Raw genomic sequence first — 19,335 nt, forward strand, 5'->3', positions numbered from 1 at the left:
TCATTACTTAATCCTTCTTTTACCTCCCTGCAAACTTCTAAAAGAGGAAAAAAATAGGATTATCTTGTTTTTTGAATGAATTAAAACTTTGCTAAAAATACTAGAATTAAAAGATCCACATCAGACAACTGGTGCTAGAACATGCCTCCCTGACACAAGTTGCCTCATCCAATGATTCTCCTCTCCACACTGACTGAAAACCATTGCTTTTTTGCTAAAAGAAAGCTGTCTTTGCCCATCTCAATCGGTGATGTTTGGCAGTCTGCAGGTCCTCCAGGTCCCACTATCTTCAAGTGCAGCACACAACCACTTATGAGCCAATTCTTCCATTTGGTATATTTGGTTGTTTCTTATCCCCCACCAACCACGATAATTTTGAAGATAAAATTCTACTCAGAAATTATGCACTTTTTCATAGCAATTATTTGCTTCTATTTAACAGTGCTAGTTCCCAACATAAAAGGGAAATATTTCATCAAGCACAGAAAGTTTTGTTTAAAGCATAGTCTTTTAATCTTCAGCATGTTATTTGCCATGTGATTGCCAACTGGATAACATTTGGAGAGCCAAGGGCATGGTTTTTTATATGTATGTACAACTAAAAAGAAAATACTTTTAAGTTTAACCCAGTATGATTTCTGCTTTATTGCTTCAATTCAAGCCCACCAAAAAAAAGGAGCCTCATCTAGGGGGATTTATATTGGGTCCTTAAGAGGAATAGACAGCACAAGCCTTGATTTCCTAAGGATCTAGCACAAATATATGCCCTACCATTGCAAAATGCCAGTGTGAATATACCAGCAAAAACCAGCACCCTGAGCTCTACCTAATTTTGTTTCAATGTCCTATTTAAAACCAGGGTTTTTACTAAGCTACATAATCTTAGTCAAGTGGTCAGTCTTTGCTAGAACTCTAAAAAGATTAAGCAACACTTAAGCCCTGATTTAGCATAAATTAATCTGTAACTGTTGATTAGAAGAGCACTAAAGCAGTTTTATGTTAAAGTCAACCTTAGAATATTCTCAATTAGAAAAAAAAATCCCCACTGTTTAGAAATAATCTCACAAAAGTCCATAAGGCAGCAGATTCTCAGTGTAAATATTTAAACTTTTAATAACAAAATGTTTAGGCAAGCTCATAAATCCATGTGTGGTATGACTACCCAACATCTACACTGACGTTGCTAATTTTGGTTTGTGTGGACAGAAGAAGGGCTCAAGTAAATACTGCAGAGCATTTTTTTCCATACCTTGTCTTTCTGTCAGGTCAGAATTGCTAAAGTCTTTCAGAGACATTCAGTTAATACCAGAATAAAGTTTTTTCTGTCTGAAAAGGTGCAGCACAACAGCATGTAAGCAAAGTGTTATTCAACAGATTTCCATAAAAAAAATAAGTGAAAAAAAAATACAAACACAGCCCAATTTCAGCATTTTCAGGGGAGAAGATGACCATGCAGGTTCTGAGAAATTACCATTTTGTAGATGAGGTTGGTGTGCCTCCTCCCTGGTCCCCAGCATTACAACATATCTTTCCCACACCCCAGGGCACAGCTTCTGAAAGAGGAAAGTTTCACAACAGGCGCCAGCATACCACACACCGGCCTGGGACAGCAGAAGTGGTGCAGGAAGTGAAACTACCGTAAGTTCACAAGTTTTCTAATATACAGCTGAATATAGACACCATCTAGCTGGAAGGAAAGAAAAAAACTAGAGTTGATTGGGTTCATGCCATGCTCAGAGCAAAGAATTTAATGGGGTTTTAAATCACCTCACAGGTAGCCAAACTGCTTGATATTCAGCATGTATTATGTTTTGCAAAGAGAATTTACAAGTAATATCTCTCTTATTTTTGTTTTCTTGACAAACTGTATGAGCTTTGGGCAATCTAACAAAATGAGAACCTTGTAGGTCACCAGGTCATCACTAACCTTGGTGTCGTAATACCTTTGAAGTACTGCAGCAAAACTCATTTAAACATCTAAGGCCAGCTATCAGGTTGCACAGGCAGAGTTCTCAATATCTACAAATTTAGGATGATTGTAGACTCTGAACTAATTAACAGCAGAACTGAAGATAGGCTGCTCCATACAGAATCTGCATACACACAGGCATTCAGGCATGATTGGAATTTCAATCAGAACCAGGAAAGGCTTCCTAAGGCACAGAAGCCTTTGCCACCACCCTGAAAGTAATAGTTCTGAGGCCAAAAGGAAAGAGAAGGAGATCATCAACATTTTTTTTTCAATATTTGAGATTCTACCTGCATACTATGATAATGCAAAACATGTCTGGTACAAGCCTAAACAAAGAGAAAAGAGGATTCAGAGGGCATTCTGCTGCTTCCAGACCTAAACACAAACAGGTTTTCACCTCAATTTTAACATCAGATTCTCTGAGAATCAATGATCTGGATGACCAGGATGTCATCAAGTTCTGTCTATTCTATGAAACCAACAACTACACATTATAAGGAACTGGGTCTACCTCATCTGGATTTGGCTTGCTTTATTGACTTAAAAATAATTTGACAAAAAGAATCTACATAGGACAGAAGGCAAGGCACAGTTGCAGAGAATGCTAAGGTTTGACCTGCACACTGGCCACTGCAAGGGGATAGACAGGAACTCCAAATGAATATAACCTTTTCATTATAGTGACAAACCCTGTAAAAGTGAAGTGCAAAACTGCAAAAATAATTTGCTGTGGGATTGCCCTGGACATGCTAAAAGAAAGGAATATCACTTCTTTCTGAAGGAGAGATGGAAATAACAGCAATAAAATTGGATTTTAATGCCAGAATATCAGAATAGCGATTAACAATAAGGAATAAATTGTAAACTGTCAGTATCCTCAAAACACTACCAAGATAATTATTTTTGTGCAATATAAAATAAATCTAGAAAAAGAAAACCTCCAAATTCAAGAGAACTTAAAGTGGTACTCTCATAGAGGCACCAGTCTTATTATTAAAAGCAGTTGTGGTACTTATTCCACTGTACACAATAAAAATGCCAGACCCAGGATAACATTTCTTTTGTTCTTCATTCATTTATTCCTTAAATTTTACACACTGATTCCTGGCATGGTTCGAAGGTGTCCCCGCCTATCTGAATTACACATTCTGGTGTGTTCAGCATTAAGCAGGGCTTTCTCACAGGACTGCAGTGGGCTTTTATTGCAGCAACAGAGACTCAGCACAATGATCTGAATGAAAAAGAAAGTAACACCTCACAGACACAGTCAACCCTATGACTTCAATCCTGCATTTATTTTAAGAAATGCATTAACTTACTCTAGTCCACCTGTGGCAGGAAAAAGGTGTTTTTCACACAAGAGTATCAGAGCCACAGCATTATTTGATAAATATTGTCACAGCTTCTCAAGCAAGCAACTGTCATCCTCTGATCAGTGTGTCAAAAATAAAGCTTACATAGATAGAAATGAAAATTCAAGTATAAACAGCAGGTGATCTGCACCCATCCAGCAAAACTAGCAAGAGAATTAATAGTATTCTGGTAAGGAATCTGCGTGTGAGAGATGCAGTATGGAGATCATTCCAGAGGTCATTCTAGTAGTCATGACATAGTTCTAATAAAGTTTGCAATTTTTAGTGATTCAGCCTTCTTGTGTCTTCAATAAAGAAAAGTAAAATTTTAAAGATAAAATAGTGATGTGGACAATATTTAATCAGTATTATTTTAAAAGAATCAGCCATGTTGTCATGGAAAAAAAAACAACTTTATTCAGACATCTCCATTTTATATATATATTTTGTGTGTGTGTGCACCAACAGATTAGAATAGAGAGTCTTTAAAGAGTCAAATGGATGCAAATAGAAGCTGTTTACAGTGAACAGTTTGAAGTGACTGCAGGAAAACTCATCATTACTCAGTGTTGACACTGGTAGCCATGAGGTGTTCCAGGAATGGAAAGGAAAAGAATTGAGCTGCTGATATGGGTGAAGTCATTTATGTGTAAGAATATATTCCAAAAGGCAAGATGCAAAAATAATAGCTGAAATTGTTCATTAGAGAGTGAAAAACATCCTAAGAAATGACATGGTAAAAGATCATAACAGATCTAGAAAGCTATCAAGAGATGACTGGTCTGATACACTTTCTATGTTTACTCAGTATTTGCAAGGTAAAAACTAGAGAGCTTTATGCAGCAGAACAGGGCTGAGCAAATTCAGGTCTCCCCACAGGTCTGTGAGACTGTGTTATGTAAGTTCTTTCCATTCTACATACCCCAATTACTCATTACTTCCAACATACCAAGCACACAGGAATTTTTCTCTGTATCCAAATGAATGTAGTTGCCAGCTAAAAGTAATTATTTTCTCCAGCAAAGGAAGTAATCCAGAGATAGAGACTTCTGCTTTGAGGTACTCATTTGCACTTCCCACTCGTTGGGGGAGGTTGTGGGGGAATAAACTATCACAGAGATTTTCTTAACCCATGAGAGGACTTCAACTCAGTGCAGCTGAAGACGTGGCTGATGGTCAAGGAACAAAAGGAGCTGCTTGCTGAGGAATATGCTGCACTTGTGCACTCAGTGTGTGCCTCCTGGGCTCCACCCATTCCTATAGCCCACAGCGGAAAAGCTCATCCCATAAAATTTAAGACATGTAAGAGAGGATTTAAAATAAACTTAAAGTAAGGAAGGAGCAGTATTTTTTTGAGATGCTGCAAATACACAAAAGAATCACTGCCAGCTGGCAGGCTGGTGACCATACAGACTGCCAGAGTAAACTATCCTGTGCCCTGGCGCAAGATTTTGGCAAGCCTTGCGATGTCTATTGGAAGTATATTTCCCGTGAGCCTTGGCAGCACCAGGCAGTCTCTCACCTAATCTGCATCCAGGCAGGAGTGAACACAGGGAGAGGGGATAAAGAAGAACAGATGAGCACAAAGGGAAACCCATGGTCAATCAGGTGTCTGGGACTACCTTGCATCGTGTGGGTGGAAAGGAAGTAGAACTTAGATGGGAACTGACTGAAAGAAGAAAAGCCCTAAGATCCAAAGACATGCAGGATTTGGGAGAAGGTTGAGGAAAAGGCACAAGAGGGGTACTTAATGGCAGAGATGCCTGTGCCAATAGCACACTAGGGAGGGTTCAGCACAATAAAGCAATGTATTTGAAAGAAGCAGTTGCTGTGATAAGGAATAGGACAATTGTAACAAATTGTAAGGGCAATGTCCACAGAGCAGGAACACAGAAGCCCCAGACAGGGGAAAATCACACTTTTAAGGGACAAGAAGTGATGAAGTTCTAGCCTGAGAGCTAGGGTGAGTACAATCTTACCTACCTTCTTTTGGTTTGAAAATTGGGAGGAGGGCCTCAAGGGGAAAGAAGACAAAAGAGGAAGCAAACTGTTCAAGGTAGAAAGACAATCCTTGATTCATACAAACAAATTTTGGTCTGTGTTCCAAACTCCACAGAGAATAAGAATATGTGCTTGTGCCTGCTTGCTGCCTTGCAAAGATTCACGAGGTCCTGGAAACAGATAGATTGGGTCTGGTACTGAACAGGAGTTAAAACCATGGAGTTTTGTACAATCAAAGTTCTCTCTACCGAGCCTTTCTCGTCTGTGTTTTTTTCTTTCCCATTGTCTGAGCTAATGAAGAATTATTGTCCATTATGCTGGTCCAGTCACAAAGGAGCTGCCCAAGAGGAACAGAGGTGAAACAATCTCCAGTACTGCAAAAAACCACACATATTGGCAGAGAGCAATGGATTAAATATAAGCACAGGGTTCATCTGTTTTTCCATTCACTGTAGTATTTAATTCCATTAAGGTTATTTTAAATAAAAACCTCTCACTTACTACTGTAGGGGGATATTTTTTGAAGTAATTCCAGGATATTTTCACTATGCTGTTTTTTTTCTTCTTTTTCCCCTCTAATGGGAAATTCACACACACACACACACACACACACACACACACACACACACACACACAAACACGCACGCACACACATGCCTCAATTTTAAGAAAACATGAAAATTCTTTTATGTCCTCAAGGACTTGGCAAACAGGAAGATTTTTCAAGCAGAGGAATGGCCAGGCAGCAGCTTTTAGGTTTATGGACACAAAGGCCAGTGACATAAGGCACATACACTCTGTATCACAACTGCCTGCTACTGAGTTTTCACAGTGGGTCAGTGACTTGATTATATAAATAGTGGAAATAAGAGATCAAACAGTTCCAAACACAGCCAATCTATTAATAAAATGAAGTCTTGTTGTGTATGAAAAATCAGGAACTGAGAAAAGATAATCTAGGAAGGTTCTGGACTTAAAAGACAGCACAAATCCAAATTTAAAGTTACTGGCTCCAGTAAAGTTGGCTTAAATCAATTTTCATTAACTTTTTGAAATATGCTCAGCTTCACTGAACACCTGGTACTTAGGATTCTGGCTAAACAAAAAGGAAAGGCAGTAACTTAGAGAACTTGCCTCTAACTCACACTTCTCATCTTTACTTTGCTTCAAAGAGAAACTCAGATCATTTTCATTGCTGTCATATCTGTGTTACGATAAACATGTCCAAAAATGGTCAGCTAATTATCTTCAGTGGGTAATTAGGAGTACCGACGAACGTGACTTTCTCCACCAATGGGAGATGTCAAGGCTTCTCATTTAGGCATTTAAGTTTGCTTCTTAAGATACTTGGCAAGAACTGGAACACTACATTTTGAATTTTTGTAAAACCTACAGAACAGAGGAAAATCTTTTACATAGCAATGATGTGTTTCAGAGCACTAGGCCTTTTCTGCAAGGACCTTCACTGATGATGAGTCAAGGCTTCAAAATACCATCTAACCAGGCATGTCACTGTAACTGAATTCAAATACCTGCAACCACAGCTAAGTTACAATCCCCTACTGAGAGCAAGGTCACACTGAAGGGATAAAAAGAAGCAACAAAAAGATAGGAGTTAAAGCATCTTCTATAACATTTAGTTGAATATCTTAACCAGGTGGTTTGTAATGATTTATTGCTTGGCCTAGGCAATTCAACAAAAGTGTCATGGTTTCATTTGCAGTCTAGGAAATGAAATTTCAGGGGTCAATATGTAGCTATCTGCCGATGTAATAACATGACACACTTTCCCTAGAAGCATGGTAAGGGAACTGTAAATTGCCACCAGTTTGTCAGAGGGAATCCTTAAATAGCACCTGCAAGATACGCTGTGCAGTCTTGAAGTACTCCACAAACCTTGAGGTAGCATCCAGTTGAAAAACAAAACATACTCTCATCTTTGCTTTATTCTTGATGTACATGATATCCTTCTTTAGGTTCCTTTATGTGTTGTTATGTGCAAAAAATTGGGCTATTTGTCTGAAATAGAAATTCTCTGTAGAGTGAAAAGATGTTTTCATTTTTATTTTTCTTTGAAGATGATGTGAGGAAATTATCACTGAAGCAGTACAAGTTACATGTACGGTTGAAATGGAAAATAGAAACATTGTTCCAAGAGAAAGAGGAAACGGCCTCAGAATACTTAATGAATTTTCCATCCATTGCTTCATCTGACCAGTTGCATTACTCACACATACAACATGCACTGCACCTTCTCACCTCCAAAAACTGCACATATTTTAGGCAACAAAGAAGATCACCCATGTCAAGTTAAGAAATTGCAAGCCCCTGAAAACAGGTGATTAACGAGTCTTATCAATCACACTCATAGCAGTGCTAAATTTGGAGAAGATCTTGCTCTTAGCTTAAACAGATGTTAGTGAGGGATTTGTCTTTGACATTCAGCATTATTTTTTTTATTTCTCTGCTGGAGTACTTCATAGGAGAAATATCTGTACAAAAATTGTACTTGTTAGCTAGGACAAGGCACACAAGCCAGTTGTTGAGGCCAACAATACCCCTGAAGCAATGCTTCAGTGCTAGACTGCGGAAATAGCAGAGCAACCCAAATGAACCCAGAATTTCAAGGGAGAGCTCTTTATATCCCTCTAATTGGGTGGACACATCAATCCTTGTTAGAGCACCTCAGTGATTCATTTGTTGTTTACTGAGGCATGTGCTGGAAGAGTCCACTGGCATGCCTTTAAGGGTCACAGAGAAGACTCTCCCATTGAAATTAAAAATCTAGTTGTCTTTAGCAGCTTTTTAATAAACAGGATTTCCATTTGACCCACATTAAAAGCTTGCTTTGTTGAGATTTAGAAAGAAATGTTTGTCCTCACAAAAGAGCAGAGGGAGCTGTTAATATTCAGATTGGATTTTTGCAGTGGTTAAGTATTATTAGCACTTGAGTCTCAGATCAAAATTCATATAGCTTCTTCCTTGTCTCAAGAAGTTCTTCTCAAAAAGTCACCTTTCTTCCTCTCAGAGGCAACAGTTTTTATACCTGCTGGAGTCTTTTTAACAGACAGCATTTCAATTAGACATGCTAATGCAGGTAAGGAGCTGGAGCGCTCCAAAGCCTCATCAGGCACAGGCTCGCACAAGACCACCTGCAGCGCCAAGGCATACTGCCTGCCTTTAACACCAGCTACACCAGGTGGTGGTGGTGGTCATGTGGCTACCCAAAGCACAGCCTGGGCTAGCTTTTTGTGTGTTTGTGGTGCTGCTTGCATGGTTCCTGCAGATTGCTAAGCCCTGTGCTGCCATGCAGCTCTAGCATGTACTTTGAGCGAACTCAAAACCACTGGTACATCACAGAGTCATCCCAGCAGCACCAACAGTGTAGATGTGCAAAAAAATGCACGAGCAGAAGGAGAAGGAAGCAGGTTTTGATGCAGCAGCACAGCTATGCAGCTTGCCCAGCGGGACCATTGGGTAAGCTCTCAGGCACTGCTCCTCACACCCTCCATGCTGGGAAGCTTCCCCACCAGGAAGTCACTCAGGCATCGCTCAGGGGTGGTCAGGTCAGAAAGCTTTGTGAGAACACAACTTCAAAACAGAAACTATTTTTTTTTTTTTCAGTCTGTTCTCCTTGACTGCTTTTAATATTTACATCAGGGATGATATGCTAGCCATACACTTGTGGTCTAAGTTACATCACAGTTTATAGAAGCTTCATTCTTTTACTCAATATGAGCTTGCTTTACAGAAGCAAAACCTCTAGAAAACAGGGGTTAGTGTCCTACTCCCTTTAACAGAGGGAACACTGGTGTGCTTTAACCTGTGCTCATGCTGACTATCTGTGCTGAAAGAAAGATACTGGACCCATTAACACTTGTAGGATACAGTCTCTGTAGTGCCATTCATATGTAAAAATGTGCAAATGTAAGGCAGCAGAATCTCCATCATTACTGACACTTCTCATGTTGCCAATTGGTAATTACTCAGCTTTTTAAGACTGAAGAGGGTCCATTAGACTTTACAAGCATTTCTGAAAAGCTGCGTGTGCAAGTTTTATAATGAAAGATAAAACTGATATACTTACCACCAATTTTTTATATGTTACTTTTATTCAATTTAATCCAACTGAAAAGAATGGAACAAGGACACTTTCTCCAGGCAAAGCAGTACTGAAACTGGTACTGCAACATGCAGCTGGAAGGCAGAACTACAGGGCATAGAGAAGAATAACATACTGTTAATGGAAGCAGTAGGGCAAAATCCATGTGAAATTCTACAGGAGGTGGTTAAAATTCTCAGAAGATTAAAATTAGCTCCCATAGAGCTTCCTCATGAATGTGGCTATGGTGCTGCTGTGAACACACCCAACTCCTGCACTTCTAAAGTAACCAAACGCATGATGGACTGGCTCCCATTTTTATGCCTGCAATATAAACAAGCAGAAAGCTGTACATCTAATGGATGAGGCTGGTCCAACTATTCTCCACTTCCAGATAAAATCAGAAAATGCATTTACTTGCAGTTGGTTTCTCAAAAATCCCATCAATAGGCCTTTCTTTTTACTGCATTGCCTCAGGACATGGTAGAAAAGACTTCTCCAGGAGTTTCAGTAGGCAGGAAGTGTCCAATGAGTTACTGCATGAAAAGACAATATGATTGCTGGGCTCACCTCATAAAACACAGCTTTACACAAGAATAGCACACTTACCTTACCATCCTGACAAACTGTCTCATTTTTGGCTAACAGTGCTAACTTTCCCTCCCCTGAGCAAGTGGTACTGTATTCCTGCAGCCAAATGGCTGACACAGTAGACATAAAAACAAAACCCCTGTACAAAACGAAGTGCAGATTTACAGCTGTTTCATAAATACACTAAGTGAGAAATCATAAATTATGCTGAACAGCTTTCCACAGGATAAGACATTTCAGAGAATATACTAAGTTCCTGTTTACGATAAAAAGGATTTCTTAAACCAGCACTGGTGTAGCAATTTGTTATCTGCAACATGTTTTGATTACTGCTTTACTGAACTAACTCTATCAAGGAGTACAGCCTGTAGTCTGAACAACCTGTTTTGTAGTGGGAATCAAGAATTACAGATGAAACATCGAGCTAAAATACGCTTTAACTTTTGAAGCAAACTCTATGTGACTCTAAACAACCGAAACAAAAAACCCACAGCTCCTTTGAAGAGATCATAAATATGTATTTGTAATTAAAATATAGGCCCCTTGATTAAAAATTATGGAAATCCCCCCAAACTCCCTCCAACCAGCATTAAGCAAACACTAAGAAACTTGAAAGTATGAGCCCAAGTTTCCAGTTCAACATAACAGTTTTATAATAACAACCTACTCACTATTTTAATCATTCAAATCTAAAGGCAACATAAAATAATAATTTAATGAGCCTTCTGCTCACTAAATTATTGCTTCTATTGCAATGCCAGGATCACAATATTCCTTGAACGGTCTTCCTCCTGGCCAAGACACCAAAGTGTCAGAGGCATCCATTTACTCACCATACCAGTTTACTCACACCTGAGTTTTATACACCAAACTCCACTCAGATGTAAATAAAAGGAGTTCATGATAAAACATAAGGGTTATTGCTTGCTTTACCAGGATACTACTTTAAAAGACCAAAAGACTCAAGATTTGAGTCAGTCTTCATTTACACAAAATAATGGATGTAAGAGACGCAGAAAGTCATTAAAAGTCATAGTCTAACTCAGTTCTGATTTCCCACACTGGAACTCCCTTGCAAGACATACAATGGTCTTTGGCCATATTTAGCCCTTCATGACTGAAGTAATTCCCTTACTAAATTTTAAAACAAATGCATTTTACTAGAAGACTTCACAATTGGGTTTAAAGCACAATTATTTTTTAAATTTCATAATTTGATGTTTCCGTGTTCTAGTCATAAGATGAATCATCTTACAAATGTGGGTTTAAATGAAAAGCATGCTTAGCTGAACATTAAAATCTTTACAGTCTTGGAATGAAGGAGTATTTAGGTGATACAGCTAAGCCAAATGAAATAGTTTGCTGTCAAGTGGGACAGCCACTGCCAGCTCCTCTTCCCTTGCAGCTGGTCTGGCTCTTAGCTGAGCCTTGTGTGAGGTGATTCAGTTCACCAAGCTGTGAGGAAAGGAGCCCAGCCAGAAGAAAAACAGAACAAACAGGGGAGAGCATGAAGCCAGCCCACCCCATGGAGCTGCTGGTTCAGGTCAGCTGTCATACTTGCACCCTTGGGGTGGAAGTATCTAACACCATAGATGGGATTTGTTCTCAGACATTGTAATGTATTTGTAATGTAAATTTTAAATTTTCACCCTATGATTTTGTCTTTAATGTAAAGTAATGGGACCAGCCCTGTGGGTAAGGTTCATTCCAGGCATTTAATTGGCAGTTGGGGACTTGAACATCTTCCCAGTAACTCCTACAAATAAAACACTGTGAAGCAGCATAAGGAGTACATATTTAATTATGAATTCAAACAACGACATTTTCTTTATACTAGAACTACATGGTAAAAACCTGTTACAGTCCCCCAAAAGGTTGCTATTCATGGCATTTTTATATAAGCTTTCACAGCTGAACAGGTGAAAATTTAGCTGCCCTTTGCTTAAAGAGGGTCACTTTTTCTGGGAAACAGCATGTTTCAATTCTCCCCTGCTGATTTTAGACCTGAACCTGAGCCTTCAACACCTCAGTGAGGGCTCAGACCAGAGACATTCTCTTGCTAGTTGGTACTTTGAATAGCACAGAGTAGACAGCTCTATCAGTAGAGGCTGAGCCTGACCCAACCAAAACAAGATAATAGTCTGCTGAATGTGTTTCATAGGAGACAAGACTGAATTCAGCAAGAGAAAGGGTTTGCATCCTGACTGTCCATGTTATAGATGTCTTTCTTTAACTAACACTAATTAGTCCATAGGCTTTGTGTCATATTGCATGGTTTAGGTCTTAAACCTAGAAACTCTTAATTGTACTCTTTATTAAGTGGCTTGTTACCTTACAGTAGAAAATGGAAATGTTTTTACTATCACAGAATGGTTTGAGTCAGAAGAGACCTTAAAGATGATCTAGTTCCAAATCCCCTGCCATGGGCAAGGACACCTTCTACTAGACCAAGGGCTGGGGCATCCACAGCTTCTCTGGGCAACCTGTTCCAGCACCTCACCTCCCTCAGAGCAAATAATTTCTTCCTAATATCTAATCTTAATCTACCCTTTTAAAGCCATTCCCCCTTGTCCTATCCCTACATGTCCTTGTAAAAGCCCCTCTCCTGCATTCTTATAGGCCACTTCAAGTACAGAAAGGCTGCTCTAAGGTCTCCCTGTAGCCTTCTCTTCTCCAGCCTGAACAACCCCAATTTTCTCAGCTTGTCCTCATAGCAAAGGATGTTGCAGATAATAGTCTCAAAAACATCCTCTAGTCCTGAAATACAAACTTGAGTATTGATTTTAAAATTCATGTTTATTTTTCTTGGCCTGTCTGTTTAGAGGAAAAGGTTTCTGTAAAAGTGACTAATTGTGTCAGCCATATCTGGTTAATACCTGTGTCTCTATGACAAATCAGACCAGCTCTGAGTTTAAGCATCAGCATGCACATAATACCTGAAGACAAAAACTGTTTTCTAGGATTTATCAACTTGTAAATGAAGTTCCAATATGTCATTTTCAGTCCTTCACCTTGTTTACCTGTTGCCTGCCCTGCAGAGCTCCATAAGGCAGCTGATGAAATAGGCTTGGTTGGATTACTTGTGAACAGTTTTAACAAAACCAGATTCACCACCAAAACACAGCTGAGAGCAGCCCTGACGCAGGATGCTGACTCAAACCCAGGACAAGCAGTGAAATCCAACCACTCTAACCCACAGCCCTCATTCAGTAGCTCCCACGCAGAGATGTCCTGCAAAGAAGAGGGCACTGCCTGTGTATAGACTACTACACGCTCCCTACCTACCACAGCACATGCTACATGCTATAGTAGTACACACTTGTGGAACCCGGTTTGTTTAGGGCACACTCCTTTTCCTCACTGCCATAATTACTGTATGTAGGTGTGCTCTTTCTCATGCACAGGCCCATGAGCTGGAAAAAAAGCCATTCCATTTTGCAGTACTTTGTGTCAGTTTATATGAGCTTATTAATAAAACCTAGTGCCAGGGATTTTGTTTCCAACCAAAATAATTCTAATCTAAGGCATATTGTTTTCTAACCTATCTTCTCAACATGAAAACTGTACCGCTGCACACACTTACCTTGCATAGATTAAAAAGATAATGCTTCTTCCCCTTCAGGCAGTAGAAAACTTGCCTTCAACATTGATACTATTCAAATTAACTACCACTGGTGTCTCAAAGAAAGCAAGGAGAAAGACAGGCAGAAAAGCAGACAGATGACAGAACACTGGAATTTAATGTTCTGGTAAATGCTTTTGTATTATAATTGCAAATACAAGCAAGTGTTTTATACATATATATATGAACACCAATCGCAATCAGTGCTGCCTACTCAGCCATCCAAATTACACTGAAATTCTAGTGGCTCACAGCTCTGACTTTATTAGTGCAACTCAATTACTTTTAAATCAGATACTCACTGATCAACATGAATAAAGCCAGAATCAAGCCCACCACTCTAGATCTGCTCCTAAACATGCCTCCATCTTGGAACTTCAAAAATGCCAACACACTGCTGTGCATGACTTGACATCCCTACATTAAATAAATAATTTAACAATTAGCAGCTAAACGAAGGCGAGCATTCCCCTATCTCTAATAATACCGAGACATGGCAACTAGCCAAGAATCCGATACATTAAACAGAAAAACACAGGTAAAATCTGCAAGTGCTTCTTGAGAGCACACTATTTCCAGTAAGGACATATGGAAACTAAATACCTCTTAGGTTGCCCTCAGGTCGGAAAATGATTGATTGATTGATTGATTGATTGCATGCACACAGTCCAAAGTAGCATAGATAGTTCCTGGTATTGAACCAGAAACTTCAATGGCAGCTGCCCACCTGCACGCAAAAGATAAATTGCACAAAGATATTTGTTGAGATAAATATTATGTTTATTCAAAAGCATTTATGAATATACCAAGAATTTATTTAGAAATTTCATCACTTTCCAAGCTATTTTTATTACACCATTAAATTTCAGTCATCATGTGTTGAAAACATGTGAATAGCCTTCTCCACTCATCTCCAGAACAGCACAGAAAACATTTCTGCAGCCTATAGATTAAGTAACAAAAGACATCCTAGTGTCATATCAATCAGAAGTATGCAACTGTCCTCAGATTGCAGTCACAAAATTTCATACTGGGCTTGAAGAGTAAAATTTTCAAATATTCACACATGATTACTTATCACTGTCTTGAAATAAAACTTAGGAACCGAAAAGCATCAATCATTTCTGTAAGCTTTACTCCCCTTCTTGCACATCAGCCCCCATGTGAAGAATAGCCTCAAACTTACAGCCCATTTAAAGAATTCTGTAAAAGCGCTATGAGAAATCTCCATTTAACAACCTATGCTGTTCAGCATCAATAAACTAAATAGCCTTTTGCAAGCTCTAGAAAAGCCTTATTTGTGTATTTATTTCTAATATATACCATGCCCATAAAGCATCTTAGCAGAGGGTTCATCTTTGGATCTCAATATTAACAGAGCTCAGACACACTGACCATAAATCAGTACACTTGGGAAGGGTTTTGTTTCAACTGAACTAATTTCTCTGCACTCCAGAACTAGCTCACTCCAAAGGTTCCCCATGTCTGTGATCACACAAACCACAAGACTGAAAGATACCTCAAGAGAAGTCAAGATATTTCCTCTCCTTGCCCCAAGGCAGAATGATTCATATTTAAATAATCTCTCAATGGTTATTTCTTACCTAGTCTAAAAGCAATCATTCGCTTCTTTACACTGCACAAAACCAATGCGTTAATTTCTCCCTTTCATAGGTCCTGTTTGATAACTCTTACCGTTTATATGTGCATCCACTTGAACAGTAGCTCTCTTTTATGTGGCATATGACCCATGCACGTTAATATCTTTAAATGTTCAAAGCACGATATAAAAAAGAAAATTGTTCAATGTCCATTTTAGTATAGTTAAAAGGCAATTTATTCTATTCCGGTTCTAAACATTTAACACAACTAAGGAATGGACCTCTATTACCCTTGTTTTCCCTTCTCATCAACAAAATCTTTTTTATGGTAATTTTGACCACATATTCCCAACAACTACCACATACTGTCTTTATTAGAAATAATTCCACAGACAAGGAATTTTTACTATGATTTATTAATTTAAAAATATTTAAATAATTTTAACTCAGCTTACTGGTCGTCTGTCATCTGTTACAGAGCAAAGAGAAACTATTTTCCTCATGCAGTCCAAAGTTGCCTACATGAACATTGGAAATTCCATTTCTTGTGTACATCTCAGTTACGTGCTAGTCCTTAGTGACAGAACACAGAAAGATGACTCCTTGTTTCCATGAAAGGCTTTAATGTGATTGTAAGCTGTGAGGTGTATTGCTAAGATTAAAAAATATTCCACCTTGTTAGTTAAGATGAACTCTCTGTATTTTTTATTTTATATGAAGGTATTCCTGGCTGTGACTCTGTAGCTTTGAAATACAGTCTCTTAGGAACCATGAGCAGATTTAACCACAAATAGCTAAATGCGCCTAGATACATGAAGTTATATTTAACTATCTCCCTAGCTAATTAGAACAGGGGACCAGGATCATATGGCTAGATTAAGTAAGAAAAAACAGGGCATTTGTAATAATTAAGTCACCTCTTTGGTCTTTCTTCCAGAGCAGGGAGTCAATGAACATCACTAGTGCAGAAGCCAATGACTGGCACTTCCTACCACGGATGCAGTCTCACCAAAGCTGCTGTTTTTGCAGGAGAGCCCAGAAGGCTCCCTTGGACAGTCTGATTTTATTTCTTTGCTTTAAGAAGGCCAGAGGAGCTCCTTCCCAGGTGGAATCCCTAAGGCTGCTCAGAGATGAAGTTTCTAAAGACAGCAGGGTGAGACAGGCCAGAGATTCAAGCCAGGAACTAGAAACTTAGAAAAAAACCTTAAAATGCTGAGGACCAGGTAGCAGAACCACAGTCAAATTCCAAGGGTTTTGAAAAGGAAGTTCAGGACTAGGGAAGGCTCTGGTTTTTCATTTCAATGCACAAAACTTCTGCATACTTGCAACAAGCATTAGTATCAAATGGGCTTGTGGGCAGACATCAGGCTGTGAATAAAACTTATCTATTATTTTGGCTCTATCAACACTAAATTTTCTCTGTGTGTGGAGTCAATTAACTGAGATGACTAGCTGTAATTCTAATGAAAATAATGTCCTTTGAAGGGGTTTTTGGGAGCACAATGTACAGCAGATGATCTAAATCAATACGCTTCAATTCCCTGGCCCCCTACTTGGGGACCCTCCACAGAGACCAAAGGCTATTTTGTGTCTTCACTCTGTTGCTACAAACTTGTCCTTCAGAATAAGAGACACATACATCTGTCATCATGACCTCCCTTGGCCTGAACACTGTCCTCACCTTGATGGCATCATATGCAACGTCCAAAGCAATCACATTGTCACCTCCATCATTTATAGATGCCATGCTTTATTTAGACACAATTAAAATCTAGAGCAATTAGAAGTGGATCCAAAGAATGGTTCTCCATAAAAGAAGCCCAGGACAGTATGACTGTGGCAGCTACTGGCATTTATGCAATATGCAACCCAGCACAGCCACAGCTTGACAGACAAGCTTTGTCTTTTGTAATAGCAAATGTTTCCCCCCAAAACTGTGTTCTGAAAGGTTTTTCAACTCACTAATGCAGTCTAATTATGAGCTTACAGCAATTTAATTTTCTACAGGAATCAAACAAATCTAGCTCTTTTTGAAAATAAGACTGACAATTCAAGCTACCACAGAAGGGTGGGGTTTGCTGGTGGATTTTTTTTTTTTTTTCATTTAGTCAAGAGCCACTTTTGTTTAAAACTAAAACTATGTGTAAAAAGGAAAAATTTGCTCCCCTTTCATCCAGCAGAGGAAATCACATTAATATTTCTTCAACTGGTAAGAAGTTTAAAACTGTTGAATGCTTTCAGCTGGCAGAGCTCCAAGTTTTCCATATTGTTACAGGATTTGCATGAAACTTTGTTTGAGACCAAGTTCTCATGTTGATATGATCTCACTTTCATGAACATCTAGATTTGGGAGCCATATGCATGCAAACTGTTGGGGCCTAGTAGCATGAGTTACAGAACTTAAAATTAAAGTTTTACAAGACGTGGTTCTGGACTCATACCTCCACTCATTACATATGAATGACAGCACACAATTAAGCTGATGACATGGATCTTCCCATGTTCTGCATGGCTCCTAATGCACACACAGCATATTACTGTGTGATTATCAAGGTGTTCCCTGAAATAGGCTGATTTAGTTCATGGCTGAAAATATGGACTTCTAGAAAGGATAAGCAAGGAAAATGGCTACATACCCACCATAGTAATTTAATTTAAATGCAGATAAGTGAGCTACAGTAACATTACAAGGAAGGGCACAGAGCCAAAGCTAGATGAAAAATTAGTGAAGACAACAAAATTTTTTTTAATGGGATACATTTACAAATATGGGAAGAAAAAATATGGTATATCCCAACAGGTTAAAGTTTCCATCAAGAAGCATTTACAATAGCTTCTGCAGTCAGGAGAAATTAGTTTATATTTTAAGTAGAAAGTAAATAAAAGCTTCTGAGATAAATATTTCTATTCTCAGCCTGTAAATTTACTGTCATTGATCCACGGAAAACTCCTGGACAGAATTTTTTTTTCTGAACCACAAATCTGTCAGAGCAGAATTTCTCTATCATCCCTGTGTTTCAGATGGTGAGGCACTCAGATGTTTCTCACAGGGTCAATGGCTGTGGGAGAGCATGCAACACCAGCTCATTTCCCTCAACACCATACTCCACATTTCAACTCCAACTCAGAACACACATGGCAAGTATTTAAAGATACAATATTTATCCTGCTTCAAGCATTTGTCATCTGTTAACTGACATGTTTGCTCTTCTCCATAATGTCTTGGTAACAGTGACGTTCCAAGAGATGTTTGTGAAAACACCTGTAGGTGATTTGCAGTCCAGTTTGAACCCTTAGCAACAGAAGGTACCTCAGCACTGAAGGCCACTTCCAATACATTGTGGCCTAGGGGATTGTCAGTACAGTGTGCTGTTCAGTCAGGAAATGAGACACCAGAAGGAGTGCCACATTCCTATTGCTAGTAGCACCAATAATTTCTTCATGAATCTGTCAGTCACTGACTCATCCACAGAAGAGGATGACAGCTGAACTTTCAGTAACCTAATAATCATTCTAGTTCTTATTAAAAAAATAATGCAATATTAGCTTTCTTCAGCTCTGTTGAGGCTTCTACTCACTACTACAAGAACAGGAAAAGAGTGCACTCCGGTGAACCATCATATTTCAGTGCACATGGCAGCTCTTACTTATCTTGGCTCTAAAAGTATTATTCATTAAGGTAATGAATCTGTTCAAGGCAACTGAATGGAAAGGATGGGACACTATGCAGAAAGCTGAATGTTCCTCTAGATATCACTAGGGAAACTAGCACTGAATAAATCATTAAAATATGCAATAGGGGTGGAACATCAGATGGCTACAAGCAGCTTAAAAAGCTTCTGCTGGTACCTCTTCACTGAAGGATTTTTTTTTTCCAGATGAAAATCTCCAAGGGTAGGAAATGAGAAAAGGGAACAGCATACAGAAGCAGAGAATGGATAAATTCCTCTTACTAAAATTCTGGCCTGTGAGTAATACCAGATCCTCCAGAAAAAAAGAAATCTTCAAGGACAACTTGTCACTCTCCTTGAACTCTCACATCCTACATGCAGCATTCTAGAGCTATCAGAAAGCTCTTAGCTATGATTGCTGGA

At 38.9% G+C, this 19,335-nt stretch overlaps 1 protein-coding gene across 4 annotated transcripts in view; it reads right to left on the reverse strand.

Moving 5' to 3' along the window:
* BASP1 (brain abundant membrane attached signal protein 1) overlaps window positions 1–19,335 on the reverse strand; it is a 50,722-nt gene that overhangs the window by 24,480 nt on the left and 6,907 nt on the right. The gene's annotated exons all lie outside the window — the stretch shown is intronic.

This window comes from Poecile atricapillus, chromosome 2 (assembly GCF_030490865.1).
Source record: "Poecile atricapillus isolate bPoeAtr1 chromosome 2, bPoeAtr1.hap1, whole genome shotgun sequence".
NCBI lineage: Eukaryota > Metazoa > Chordata > Aves > Passeriformes > Paridae > Poecile > Poecile atricapillus.